At 41.4% G+C, this 15,338-nt stretch overlaps 1 long non-coding RNA gene across 1 annotated transcript in view; it reads left to right on the top strand.

Annotated features, from left to right (window-relative positions):
- LOC116438374 overlaps window positions 1–6,795 on the top strand; it is a 57,566-nt gene extending 50,771 nt beyond the window's left edge. Inside the window, exons 3-5 of the long non-coding RNA XR_004237702.1 lie at window positions 1,502–1,630; window positions 1,732–1,957; window positions 2,756–6,795. This is a non-coding gene — a long non-coding RNA (uncharacterized LOC116438374). The remainder of the gene's footprint in view (window positions 1–1,501; window positions 1,631–1,731; window positions 1,958–2,755) is intronic.
- Window positions 6,796–15,338: the final 8,543 nt, after the last annotated feature.

Raw genomic sequence — 15,338 nt, 5'->3', positions numbered from 1 at the left:
GTTTTTGTGAATTAATGGGTCATTTGTTTTTAAAAACAGAACACCAGCATGTTCCTGATGTTCCTGCCCCTTCTAATAACACTGTAATGGTGATCTTTTGTCCTGTTGTAATGGTTTCTTGTTTCTGTGGTGCCTGGAGATAAAAGAAGGCTAAAACTCTAGGATCTAGCCATTATCCAGAACTGAAGTTCCTGTCCTAAAGTGGTTTCATAATCATTTAATCATGTAATGTAATTAAATCCTGATTTTTTGCTAAATATTTAAATCTGGTGAGACTACATTGTTTTTCTAGACAGTACTGGAGTGCGATCTTCAATGATTACAAAATTATTTAGCATTGATAGCTCTCAACTATAAGAAGAGCATGGTTAGCTTCCTGAGAATTAAAGCCACCATTAGGATATGAGCATCTTTTATTTCTCTGTGAATATCTGAACTTCATCAAAAACCTACTTTCAGCATAGGATAATGCATTGGGCAAAGACTGCATGCAGTAGTAGATGCAAAACAATATTAAATTTCTTCCTAAATTGAGGAAGCTAAAGAGGACAGATAAAGTTTGTGATGTCATTCCTAGGAACATTCCTGTCTGTCTGTCCTTAGTAAGATCTTAACAATTTCACTCTGGCATTTTAAAGGAAATGCCATTTTAAGTAATAACTGATTTTATTCATTTCCTTACTGTTATTGTTATTTTCTTTATTACAGATCTTGAGATTTATTTACATGTGGCACTGTAAGAAATGTTAATGAAACTTTTTTTTTTTTTTTTACAGTTTATACTATATTGATATTTATAACTGTAATGACACTGTGCAGAACTTATTATCTTTATATTACTGGATGTATTAGTTAATACCCAATCACTTTCCTAAAATAATTTTTGGGAAATGTGTCGAACAGGTATTTATATCACAGTGGCTACCTCTGAACCAATAGAGTCAATATAAATATAATATATATATTTTTTATATCTAGAGTGTGTGTGTATATACATATGTATATATAATGTATATATACTTTGATCCAATATTGCCTTCATCACCTACAGAGAGCAGAGGTAGAGTGACAGCTGGAAGGCTAAAGGGAGATATTTTGTCCCTGTCCCTTGATGTCTCTTCACACTTTCACCCTGCTGTATTTCAGATGTTCTCACCCTGTTTCCCTCAAGAGAGATATACGCAAGGAAAAGCTGAAATACTTTTCCCATTGTCCAACACACAAAACATTTTTGCTGGGGAAGTCCTGGTTACCAAATGTGTCTTCAGAATGTGCAGATACTAACAGTAGTAGAGCATGCCCAGAAGATTGGCTTTGTCACCTTTATTTATGATAAATGACATTTTATTTCATGTGCACTCACTGAAATCAGCAGGGCTCAAAGCAGAGTATGCAGATATTGATTTAGAATCCTGGAACAGAATCTCTCACTCTTCCCAAATTCTACATTTTTCAGAAATGCTGGTCACCATTTTAACATCTCTAAAACTGGATATTGCAGGTGTCTCACACTGACAGCTGCAATTTTACTGTGCAGCACAGGGTGTCCACTCTCATTACGTTTCAAGATGCAGGAAATGCAACTCAATATCTGAATGCATAAGAAGGAAGGAGCCTTTTAGAGTTCAAGGTAAGTGCATTATTTTTTAAGTTTCTGGATGAGGAGAGAGCATTTAATGGATCCTTTACTTAATTTTGAAACTTGCTTTTCATTTTTAATGTTTCCTACAGGATTCAAGAAACCTGTTGACACCAGTGCATGCTGGTATATAAAAAATCAATTACAGACTTTTATACTTACATGTGCTGGCTTCCCATCCCCCAAAAGCCCACAGTAAGGAGGTTCACAAATGGGAAATGAAGAATTGCCAGGCACTTGGATCCTTACTGTGAAGACTGACTGAAGAGAAGAATGCAAAACACAAGGTGCTGCATAGAAACCTTTGAATCAGAACAGGTGGGTAACTACACAAATGATAAACAAAATAATATGGGTGTATTCACTGCACTCAAAATTAGTCTATTGCATTGTTTCCTGAGGCCATAATTTGTGTCAGATGTTCACCAGGACTCAAAATCTGACAAAATATTCATGTAGGCAACAGGAAACTCCCAAGGTATTAACCCAGGGTTTCTAAAAGTCCTACTGGAGAAGTTATATCTTCCTAAATGGTAAGGCACAAGGCAATTCCTGATCAAGAGCAAGGAGGAGATTTTTCCCCAAGAATATATGTTTATTCCTTCCTTAGTTCCTTTATACTTCCTCTAAACTTCTGCTTACTAAAGGTAGGTTGCTGGAAATCATGGACTCCTGCGGTCTGATCCAACATGGTGATTCCTATAGATCTAATCAGGATGGATATTCAATAAATAAACGAGTCTTCTTGTGACATGCAAAAGGAGGAAAGGGACAAAGCATTCCAGGTCAAGGTCAGAAAGTCCCTATGAGCTCTATTCTAGATTACTCACCGTATTTTCTATTTTTGCATGGCTTTCTCCTCCAGACTTTGACTTGCCTGATGCCTTTCTGTTTCATGGGATTTTTTCCAGATATTGACAATAGGTGTTTTGCCTTGGATGACAAGCTTGACAAACTGTAAAGTCATGTCCTACATGTTCTGGCATGCTCTCGTATCCTGGTATGATCTCATTTTCAGGAATGTGATTGTGATTTCTAGCATTACAAGCTGAAACCAGGATTTGGTTATATCTGCCATATATACCCTGTAAAATACTGTCTCTCTCTGAATTTCAGCTCATGCCAATACATCTTCATAGCCAATGCTGGGAAACATCACCAATTACTGCGGCTGTTTTCAGAGCACAAGAACAGAATATTTAATTTTACCAGCCTCTAAGGACAGCAAAACTGAATTTGAACTCTAGTTAAAGTTTTGCAGATTACTCCTGACCTCTCTGGGACAAAGAGATGAAGGTCACTGGAGTCATGACTTTTTTCACATTCTGCTTGTCTTTGTCATTCTCCTAATAATGCAGAGGACTAGAAACAAGAGCTGGGTGGTGTTTTTTTCCTCCTGCCTGGAAATCTATTTAGATTAGTCACCAGGTTTTCCAGTCTACGGTCATTGAAGGTCATTTGGTTTATAGCTGAAATTCTCAATTGGAACCTCATCTTGTAATCAGAACTTAAAACCCAAGCAAGGTTTTGTATCTCCTCTGAAAGGGTAGGTTGTTGTATGATTAGCTTCAGAATGTTAAATGGACTGTCTGTGTAATGATGGGTAATTTTGGGGGGCTTAAATTGCCGACGAGAAGACCCGTCTTGAATAATAATACCAGGCTATTTTATAAAGAACAGTATTCTAGGCCTCTCCTAAATGCTAATTCTATTACACATTAACATTTCCTTTGCTGTAAAATGGCAAAAGGCAAGCCAGCAAGATGTAAAAATCTTGCAAAGTGCATTTTCACTTATAGACTGCTCCTAAGAGCAGGCTGTTTCCTGAAAATGTCCCTTAAATAAGCATCCACTTACAGTGGTCATCATCATACAGTCAGCATCTGCTAATAGCTGTTCCACAGCCTCGGCAAACACAGAGTATTTGTTGTAATCTACAGAGTGATGGAAATACCTGTGTAATTTTTGCACTGTTTTGGCTTTTTTTTAAACTATTCTTGGCCCTAAGTATAAAGCATCAGTCACACAGTGTAGATGTACTCCTAGGGGCTGTTCATAAAGCCTGGTGTCCTGTATATTTTCTGGTTCTCTATGACTATTGGTGAGACTCTGAAAGCCCTTTTTAATTTTTTGTTGATTGATTGATTATTTTAATGTCTCTTTGGTCCATGTGCAACTCAAACACAAATATTTACATGTGTGCATGTATATATAAAATTAATTAAAACTGAAGGCTTCTTGAAGGAAACAATCCACCCCTGCCATGATATTGTTATTGGGGATAGTATATTTAGCTTTGTTAGGGGAAACAAATTTTTGGCCAACATCTCCTGATGTACAAGTTGACCTTTGATTTCTTCATTTTTATTACACTTTAGGTTCCCAGTTTCAGAGGCTAACCCAGCACCCATATGGATGGCTTTAGCATGTTCCACCTCTCTTTTTGCCCCAGTTGCTGCCTCCCTTTCTGTGTTTCCACACAGTTGACGTCCACGCAGCTGCTTCGATACAAGCAGGAGGTTATCTTGCACAGGGATGGGTGTCAGGGACAGCTTGAGGAGTGTCTCCAGTTGGATATTGTCCCACAGTCCCCCAGCATCACCACCGTGACGTGTGATGTCAGCTCATTGCTTGCTCCAGCAGGCATTATTGTCACTCTTACTGGCAAGCTGGGCATTTCCAGAACATCTCTGTGGGCAGATGGTGCCATCCCCAACTTGGCTTCATTTGTAAGGAGTCTGAATCACCCTTTGGACACACCGTCTTGATTCCTCTCTGGGCTTGCAGGAGCTGACATCACCCAGCTCTTAATCTCTTCTCCAGAAGCACCAAACTCTAATGCCAGATTACCTTTCTCCTTTATCTTCTTCAGCCACTCCCCAAACAGAACTCCTTTTAAGTGATTACTTTCATATATTCATTTTACATGGATTTTAAAAAGTTCCATGGATTTCCAAATAGTTCACTCCAATAGATTCCAGCTCAGCAACTCCACCAGCTTCCCAGAGGTTGCAGATACAACAAACATGAATATACCCCTACTCTCCATGGTTTTTAAAATACTGGGTTCCAAATTATGCTGCTGTTGCTTCACATCTCTCTGATGCCAAGATGATGGAAAACTGCTGTAACAGAATAACTGAAAAAAACCCCCAGCCACATAATGAATCAATACCACTCAGAGCTATCTGATTTTTACAGTTGTCATTAGCCAAACTAGGCCCTGACTACTTTGGAGAACAAAAAGCAGAAAAGTTCTTAAACAATTTTCTTTTACTCAAATTCATTTCATGAGTCAGATACATCCCAAGGATCTGGGCCTACATTTCTAAATTTGCTGAGGCCAGGCTGACTTTTCCAGCTAGCTTCCTTTCTCCACAGCTGAGATCTCAGAAGAAATAAAAATCAGTGTAACTCATGTTAAAAGGGCACCTTTTAACTCTATGTACCCAGCCCCATCAGCCTCCTGCCTCTCTCAGGCTGGCAACCAAATACCAGCATGTTGGAGAATGCATTTACTTTTTGATGAAGTACAAACCTTAAAAAGCTAAGCTGGATACAAAGTTCATGACAGACAGCAAGGGCTTTTGCAGACAGAAGAGTGCAGCTGCAAAAAGAGCCTGCTCACAATGAATTGCAGGAAGGCCATGGTTTGAGATATTTTACTTCTTAATAGCGTAGGGTGGGAGTCTCCTGGATGTATGTGGACACCACACTGGCTCCAGGGGTCGTGTCTCCAGCAATAGTGTAGGTGGCTGTGGGCTCCCTTCTAGCACACGATTTAGTTGATGTTCCTGAACCTAATGCATTTTGGCGGCAGGAATGATAATAGCAGACAATTGTTTGTCTCCAGTTGCTAAATTTTGTTAGAGAGTTAAAATAAACCTGTCTGTTTGACTAGTCTCATGTGCAACAAAACAAAAATAAGCCTTCACAAAGAATCATTTTCAAGCGCCATTTTACTTTTTGTCTTAGGCTTGCAAATGCCTTTCATGTTTTCTGATATGTCAGATATCATAATGCAAAATAAATAACCAAGTGAAACACACAGACACATTCTCTGGGTGGCTTGTGATGTAGAAAAAAGAGCCTTCTGCTGCTTCCCTTACCTCCTTCCTGGTCTTTCTTTTTTTTCTTTCTAAGGCTTGCAATAGATGCCTCTTTGTAGCATGTACATGAAACTGATGTTATTTTAATACTGTACTGTTTCACAGCATTTTGGAGCCCAGTCACAGCTCAGGACCCCCTGTGAGTTAGATATCGTGCAGACAGAACAAAGTCAGCCCTGGCTCTGAGGAGAGCCCATCTCACACTGCACCTCCCATGGCCACAGGAGACTCACATTGTAAATGCTGATGCATTCAACACATCTGCCACACATGCAGATCGTGGAGACAGTGACATTGCCTGAGATGCTGGGGGGTTTGCAGCAATGCCTATTGGTTGCTAAATACATCATTCAAATTGAGCCACTTTTTAAAAAAAGCTTAAACCTGGAGTTTGCCATGCAAATTCAGCTTTGGAGGAACATGGGACTGGAGCAGGACTTGGTAGGTCAAATATTTAAAAGTCCTCCAGTCATGTAGGAACTCAGAGCCTCAATTTCAGAAGTGAAATTGGAATTTAATTTCTAGAAACAAAGAACTTAGGACATTTTTGCAAGGAGCGATAGGCTCCCATTTCACTTTTCAAAATATTACTCCTTCTGTTTAAAAAATACCCTCCCACATACAGACCCATCCCTGACACTCCAGAACAGACAGAAAACAGCAATAACTCTCTGCGGATTAGACCAGCACAGTACCTGCCCACTAACAACAGCCAGACAAGAAAAATCCCTGTTATGGTCCTGCAACAGGACCTTTCTTCCTTTGTCAGTAAGTGAATCACAAGTACATTTTACTGCAGCCAAATTAAACTCAAAACCAAAATCCTACCCTCCTTTGGTCCCTATCTCTTTCACTGTAGCTTGACTTTACATTGAAGCCATCAAATAAAACTTCAAAATGGCATAGGACCATTGACTTACTATTTAGCATCAGCTTGCACTTTTCCATAAAAGCAAACCTGCTTCTGCTAGAAATAGCTACAGGCATTTGACTCATTAAATTTTTGTTTGAATGATTTTTTTTTATCAAAATAAAATGTTATTTCTAAGTTATACCCCACCCCCCCCCCAAAAAAAAAATCTATTCAAGCTCTCAAGCTCTTCCCAAAAACAAAGCAGACTTTCTATATTTTAGAGTGGGGATCATAGCTAAAGGCTGTTATTTCTTTTTTTCTATGAAGTTATTTGGGCAATTAAATATATTTGGAAATGGTTTTTTTTTTTCTCCTAGAAAACTAATAATTGTGTCCCTCAAAATAATAGTAACAGTGTGGAGTAATTCATTCTAGAAAGATAAATAAAATTGTTCTCTGCCTTACACTTCTTTTGTTTTGACCTGTAGGTCAAAATAGGATAATGTTTCTTGTTAATAGAAACAGCTCTGTAAGGGGAAACATGTTGACAGTAGCTTCAAAACAGTTTCAAACAATGAATGATCCAATATCCTTGCTTAAAATCCCTCACAGAAATCTCTAACTTCCAGGACTGTAACCTTCCAAGGTCTGCTCCCAAGGCTGGTCTCCATGCCCAGCTGATGTTGGGTTTGCCCTGGTCTTCACTGCTGGACTGTGCCCCCTGTTCTGTAGGTGATGCTGTCCAGGGAGATTCCTGGCACCAGTAAAACACCCCTGAGCTGCTGCATGTTATGTTTTTCAAAATTATCTGCTGGTTCATTAAAACACAGTGAAAAATTCTGTACTTTCAAAAAGTCAATGGGGGCAGCTGCAGGGGCATGATTTCTCTTGGACAGAGTAAAACCACTGGGACCCTGGCCCATATCTAGACTTTTAAACAGTAAAAAAAGAGCAATATTTTGCTGATTTCTTGCAGCTGAGGGACTTTCTGTAGATTTTTGGAGGGGCTCAAACTACTCTTACTAAATACTTGTCACATTGATAGACACAGGTTATGCTCTGCATCGTGGGATAGGTCGGTGTTTTGCCACTAACTGGAATATTTCACATATGATAAAAGTTGGAGCCACGGAGAATCCTGCTGCATGAGAAGCATATCGTGGTGGCCATAGCTGGGAGAAATTTGGCTTAGCTCCCTTGACTGCATAAATGTAAAGTCCACTTACACCAGCTGTGTGTCTGGCCTTAGAATTTGATTTATCGTTCGATCCCTTAGCCGAGGTCAAAACTATCACGCATGTATCTAACTGAATGTGCAGAACAGCTGACATGGAAAGAGAAAATATGTTTAAAAAAAATAATTAAAAGTATTTCAGAAAGCTACAAGATCATTCCTAGCTATTTTTAGAGTGCTCATGACAAATTTCTGATACATTAACCACCTGTGAGGGCAGTGCTAGCTCCTTCCAGTGAGAAGGGGCTCCACTTGGTCTTCATCTTTACAGCCAAAGTTTTCAAGGACATGGCTTGTTGCTTAATTCATTTGATCCTATTGGCTAGCTGTCAACAAAAGTGTCAATCCTGTATTTGTAACGTCATAAACTTCCAAGTATGATGTTGTAAACTGAGGACCATGACTTTGACTTAAGGGCAGGAGCAGATGGCCGAGGCACGCACTTATGAGCTTGTTTTCAGGAATCGAGACCTTGCAATCATAACACTAAAAAGTTACTTCACTGGAAAAGAAGGCAAGAAATCATTTTGCTGAAGTGCCCCTACTGTTTCTTCAAACCTTCCTGAAAAAAGGATAATTGATTTCTAAGATCTGTGCAAGACTGCATATTTATTGCGCTGAATGAAATATGGATTGCATGAATTCTGCTGGTGTGACATTCAACCCACTTGAATATTATGAGTTTGACAGTTTGACTCTAACTCAGTTTATTTCCCATTTGAGAGACTGGAAAGGAACAGATGGGGATGTGAGAACGACCAGGGAGGGGAAGAGCGTGCAGCAGCTTGTGCTGCCGGGCCCTGGTGTGAGCACACCTCCCCGCAGCCGCTCAGGGGTTGTGACCGCCACCGAGAAGTGGTTTTCCAGACATTATTAAAGCTGCAGAAGCACACGCAGCTCCTAAAGCAGGCGTTAGGCAGCCCCAGAAGGTAAGAGAAGGTCTGCTGAGTACTGGCTGTGCCAAATTTAGCACTTGAGGAGAAAAGGTGATAGAGGTCAGCTTCACAGGTCTTGTAGGACGTTGGCTGTCTCCACTGTTCGTCACTGCTGTCAGGCATACCCCTACATTAGTGCTGAGTTAATAAATAACTGGTAGCTGCATCATCACAATATTTACTCTACTGGTCTGAACACTTTTTTCCCCCCAGTTGATAGCATCCCTCTTTTTAAAATGTTTTGTGTGTTTTCAGGTCTTTCGTCTACTTACCACATTTTGTGTCCTTATTACATATACTGCTTAGTCATATATTTACTGAAAATTAATGAAGAAGAACACTTGGCACGTTCCAGAGTCAAAATACTTTGCAAACATTAACTAATTAATAATGTATCCCTTATTTTCAGACATGCTAGCATGCTTGAATGCCGAGTGAAATTCTGCTAAATCATTGTCTCCCTGCATGTCCCCTGCTCTTTTGCTAACCCATTACATGGTTCAAGAGTCTGATTATTGAGTTTGGTTATAGACAGCAAGTCTGATTCAAACTTTTGATAGGCGCATGATTTCCGAAATGCCTCTATAATCCAGACCAGGCTTCTAAACAGAGCTCAATGTGACACACAGCAGTGTCTGAGTGCATGAGGTATGATCTTAAAATAAGCTGAGTGTCATCTACCTGACAAAATATAACCACCGTTTTAGGAAGGTCTGGCCCCGGAAGGCAGAGGCTTTGCCTAGGAATCAAAGAGGTTTTACTATTTTGTTGTATATTCCAGTGGAGACCCTGAACTGAGCGCACTCCTATGCCAACAGGGATACTGCAGTAGCACCAGCCCTGCCTTCTGCAGCAGCTCAAGCCAGGGCCATGCATTTAACTCCTTGCCAGCCAAGAAAACTCAAGCTGTTGTTCTCCAGATAGAAAACCAAGACACAAATCTTACAATTAACATCAGCAATGCCCATTCTTTATAGAGCTTTGTAACTGGTTTGTTTCAAAGGTGTTTGTTTTCATGGCAGAGTTTACAGAGGCTGCACCTTTATTTATCCCAGGACACCCTTATAAATGTTTGAGTGCAAGGCTCAGTTACTGCAATTCCCTCATAGCAGGAGTTTGCCACAACTCAGCTGGTTCACAAGGCTTGCTCACAGAGCCGACAGCTTGAGCGATATTGCTCCCACCTTGCTTTCCTTGATTTTTGCCAGCATTTGTATTGCATTCCCTTTTCTGTTTACCATCTCCCTGCTGCTTTAGCATGATGCAAACTGTCATCTTGAAAGAAGCACAGAGCATTTAAAAAATATTCCTTTGTGAAACTTTGAGCAGATAAAGTGATGTGCAAGTCCAGATGCCTCTTCAAGGGTTTTCACATTTTGAAGGTGAGGGAGGGATTGCAGGGCTTAAGGTTTTGTTTTTGTTTTGCAAATATGGGGAGAGTGCTCTGAGTCTAGACAATGTATGGTGTTAGATCAAGAGCACTCAACACTGCTTTCATTCAGGTACTACAGCCAGAAGAGATGACTTCCAAACTTTCACTTCCTAGAATGAGTGATGCCCTTCTAGGATGTACCATCCACTTACCCAAAAAGAACAAAAGGCACAGTATGTACATATTCATGGGTAACACTGCTGAGGAAGGAACAACTAGTCTCTCTCTTCATGAGAGGCTTATCTGAATTCAGTACACCAGTTCTTCTGAGTCTGCGATGTTTGCAGTTCAGTCACAAATTTTTCTCTACATTTTCCACCTCACTTGAGTGTTCCAAAGCCTAATACGAGAGCAAGCAGTGTGCTTTTTCTGGTCTGCAGAAACCAGTATGCCCTACTTTTCACTTTCCTTAGAAAAGAAAATTTTTTTTCTTCAGAGAGTGTTCTGTAGAAACGCAATGAATCCTCCAGCCTGCTACTTTATAACATGCTGTACTCCCAAGGTCAATCGATTAATATTCTGTATTAATCATTACACTTCTGATTAACTCTTGCCATCCCTGAACCCTTATGGAACTTGCACAGAACAGTGGCTGTACTGATATTTCTTGCTCTTTGTTTTTCAGGTTATATGGAGTGGTTAGGGGTGAGCCTGACACCACTAGAATCTAGATAACAAAGTAGAAGTGATTTTTAAGATAGTTTAAGAGAACTGTAATGGCATCTAGGCACTGATACAGAAAGAGCACCTCTTCTGTGTCATGAAGAAATTAAACTGCTTGCCTAAGAACTTATTGCTTCTAGGACTCCCAGACTAGTCCTTATAAATAGCAAACTTGTAAATAGTTTGACAGCCTTCGGGGACTGCTGACCTTGAATTCCCTTTCTATGAGTACATCCAAGATCGTGCAAGCAATTCATGTTAAGCAACACCTATATTTATAAAACTTATAGAAATGCATAATGTATCAGACCTGGCTTGGAAACAGCCACTGGTTTGGCTGTTTTACTCTTCCATGGTTGTAATACAGGGACGAAGGAAATCCAGCCATTAGTTCACCCTTGCCCTTAAGGAACATCACTCCTGTGATTAGCTTAATGCTTTTTGTTTGTAATCCATTCAACTCCCCAGGCCTCCTAATCCAGTTCTCACTCCCATGCTACACACAAAAATAGGCAGAATAACCCATTGTGCAGCAATTTTTCAGTGTTACGCCCAGACCCAGCTTTTGGATCTCTTTGTCCCAGATCCTTGGAGCTGTTTGTCTACCCTAAATGTCAAAGAAGCAGACTCCTATGAACGCTCCTGTCTTTGGGGATTCCCAGCTGCCGCTCAGACATCTGCAGGCAAGGAGGGAGGAATGATTCAGAAAAAAGGCTTGCAACCGAGGTGTGTTTCCTTGATTTAAAGAGAACATAACGTAAAGCAGCTCCTTGGATTTTTTTGACCAGGGCCAGGAACTGGATCAGAGACCAGAAAAGCTGTGTTTCAGAGCTCACACTGACATCTGCGCCTCTTTCCAAACTCACATCGAGTATCTCTCAGTTACTGACTTGAAAAAACCACAAGCAAATACAACCCCACATTTCCAGCCCAACAGTGAATTCTGATTGTTGACATGCTTTAGGGGATTGATTCTCTTTACCTTAAATATTATCATCAAGTCACTGGTGTCAACTGGAATGTTTCCATTCAATAAAGCTGTTGATTCATAGTAGCAAAGAATTTAGTAATTTCTTTTATGGATGCTGTTATATGGGAAGTGTTACATTTGTCTGTTTTGTCAACTGAGCACTGAATTGCTGTGGTGAGATACTTAAAACTATTTCTTCAGGCTAACTTTGCAAATGTAGCTTAATGGGAAAATGTCTAACATTATTATTAATTTAAAATAGAAATTACATATATTCTACCTGGACTTGCATTTAAATTTGCTTAATATTCTCTATATATAATTTAATGCATTTTGGCCTATCAGAGTTGACTGATAAACGAATAATATCAGGGGGGTCATTTAAAGTAGTAGAGTTGAAATATGCTTGTTTGTGAAATTGAAAGAAGTGCTCTGATTAGGTGGAAAATTGAAATTTGCAATGTGTCTTGAGTTCTTTTGGTTTTAAGAATCCTGATTATACAGCATTAATGCCTCCAGCTTAAACTCTGTATTTAAACTGATGCATGCAGGAATAGGGGAACATAGATCTGTAGTATTTTGCTTGGGTCTACTGAGTTCAGGCCATTTTGGGGAATTTAAAATGAAAAACCAGATTTGAGATGGAAGACACCAGGTCACAGGGACATTCTGATTTCCATACAGGACTCCCATCCCCCAGCTGCCCAGACTGCGTGGCACAGCAGCTCCCGTGCAGCCCCTGAAACTGGATTTCCTTTCCACGGAAACCAAGGAGTGGGTTCCCAAACCTAAGCTGAATGTGCAACTGGATACACTGGGAATTGCTGCCAGGCTCCTCAGTTCAGCTGCTAACCATTCAGGATTGGTCCTCTACTCCAAATCACTATGATTATGTTACAACAGCAGAACACAAGATGGGAAAAGAGGAGTAACTCCTCACCAAAATAGCTTCACCAAGGACTGAACACTACTCCAAAAAATGAAAAGGCCCCAACATACAGTCAAAAACTAGTTTGCCCAGGCATAGAACTGCAGTCCTGTAGTGCCAAAGGTAAATGAGGCAAAAAACAGGGCTTCAAAAAGCTGCATAAATACAGCAGTAGTTCATAGAGTAAGTCTGGAAAGACAAAATTTATCTTGTGCCTTTGTTTCAGAGATGGAGCCTTCAGTGACACTTTAGTTCAGAGGTGTAAGGAGTATGGGGAAGAACAGAATTTACCAGCCTAGGTGCAGTCTAAACCATTGACAAACCTCCTGAAACCTTATAAATGCAAGAACAGATTACTTAGTTGCCCCAAGCTAAATTTCACTTGTTTGGTTTAACAAAACTTCCCTTCAAGGTCCTCCATCACTCAAGGATGTTTTGTAGACATACTGCAAAAGGGCAGTTGTTTTATTAACAATTTTGCTTTATCTCACCAAGTGATGCAAAACAGATTGGGACTCTCAGTTCCCATCAGACAGAGCAGGGATGGCTGAAGAGGTTATCACTGCCAGTTGCCTGCCCTGTCCCTGTCCCAAAGGCCACTCCAAGTCACCATCACAAGTCAGCACAGGAGAACAGGCATCCTGTCTGTACCTCTGCCAGCAGAGTTCATAACCCAGCATATTAACTTAAATTGCCTCTTCTGTCATTTTAATTTGCCAGACTTTAATTTGCACAGCATGAACCCTGGTGCATCCAGCCCACCCCACGGCCTTGTCTGGGAGAAGAGGACACACGGCAAAGACCCCGGCAAAGTCCAACATGGATTCCAACTCAGAGTCTTATATTTCTGATTTTTCAGAGCCATGTATGTTACACTGTACCATTACACATATCATTTATGGGATTCTGTCTAAATGCACCTGCGAAGGTTTGTCACCAGCCTTCACTTCAAATTAGAGCTGGTAGGGAACTTCTGGCTGAAGATGTTTTTTACTGATACCTACTGATGCCTCAAATCTGGGGATTGCTCCAAAAAAGAGAACTAAGCAGGAAAGGCTTAATTAGCCTTCTGAAGAGTAAAAGTATTTTGAGGTGGAGAGGGCTGGAGGAGAGGAAGGAGATGTGAATTTGTCAAATGGAGTGGATTGGATGCCCACATTTTTAATTGCTGTGATTCAAAAGGGAGGCAATATTTTATATGGTGACAAGTCTTGTAGCAGAGGAGAGCTGCTGCCAGCCCAAATCCAACACTAACCCAAAGCAGAGGAAAACACACCAATAGCCGTCTCCTGCAGCATTTCCCTTTGGATCAGGCCAAACCTCCTGGGATGCAGCACATTGATGCTGTTTGCCCCATATCCTCCACCCGCAGAGAGCTCAGGGGCACTCAGAGCCTCCTCAGACCCCACAGCTGAGGCACCCACCACTCTCCAGGGCTCCCTGCATCCCGCCAGACGGAGCCTCCATTGCTCCAGCATCAGCAGGCACGCTCTGCCATCCCGCCAGCGTCACTGCAGACGTTTCAATAATGCATGAGTAAGGCTCCTGCCCTCATTTTTTACAGTTCCTAATCAGATAAAAATTAGATGTTTCTTAGCTACTGCTGTGTAAGGGGCTGCCACGACAGTTTGGTTTGTGGTGAGCTTTGCACGTAGAAATTTCTCTGCGCGCTCGGGAGTTGGTGCCGTGACTCTGGAGAGCAGCCTCCCAGTTAGGCACAACAAAGCACGTCATTTCCATTCTGAGACTACAGGTAAATCCTTTAATTAAAGAAGCCTTACGTATTTCAGTGGCTGCTTCTGGAACCACAGGATCCTCCTGAGGACACAGATGTCCTGCTCCACTTCTCCTACCCAGTCCTATTCCTGGACCTCCTCCTTTTCATTAACGTGAGCATGACAGGGTGGCTCTTGGCTCATTCACATTCAAGGTCTGACCTGACAATTGGGGGTCACTCAAGGACACAGCTGCAGCAGCTTCTCTGTGCTCTCCCTGGTGACTCCATGGTGGCCAGGATGCAAAAGTCGCACAGATGAGGCAGAGCTCCCGCCCCTGAGGGTTCCTTGTGCCTGCTGTGATTTGCCTCACAGCAAATAATTTCCATCCGCCTCTCCCCTCCATCCCTGGCTTTTGCTGCACCCAGAAGCAGGTGGAACACAGCAGACATTCTCTGTGGAGCACACCTTGTGTACGCCAGGTATTCACTTTCTCGTGTGGCCAAGCCAAGGGCACAAACAAACAGGGGTTGTAATGACATCCTGAGCAGAGTTGATGAAATAGATGTTTGCACAGCTGGCACTTCACGGTGGTCCTGAGGTGAGGCTGAAGCCCCCGCTGACTGCTCTGGGAGGGGCTCTGACCCCCACTGCTCTGGGGTCCAGCCCCAACTGCCCAGGGAGCCCAGAACCTTCCCACAGGCTCTGCAGGGCAAACACAGGGCAAACTCAGACTCGAAACAGAGCTACCCTGTAGATACAAAGCTCCCCAGAATACCTATTCATGAGAAAAGCAGCAAAGTTTATTCATTCAAAAAGGAGACTCTTTTTTAAGGCTTTTTTTTCCCCACAAATTGCAT

This window comes from Corvus moneduloides, chromosome 2 (assembly GCF_009650955.1).
Source record: "Corvus moneduloides isolate bCorMon1 chromosome 2, bCorMon1.pri, whole genome shotgun sequence".
In the NCBI taxonomy this organism is placed as follows: Eukaryota; Metazoa; Chordata; class Aves; order Passeriformes; family Corvidae; genus Corvus; species Corvus moneduloides.
Note: the sequence above shows the minus strand (reverse complement) of the source record. Positions and strands in the feature narration are given on the sequence as shown.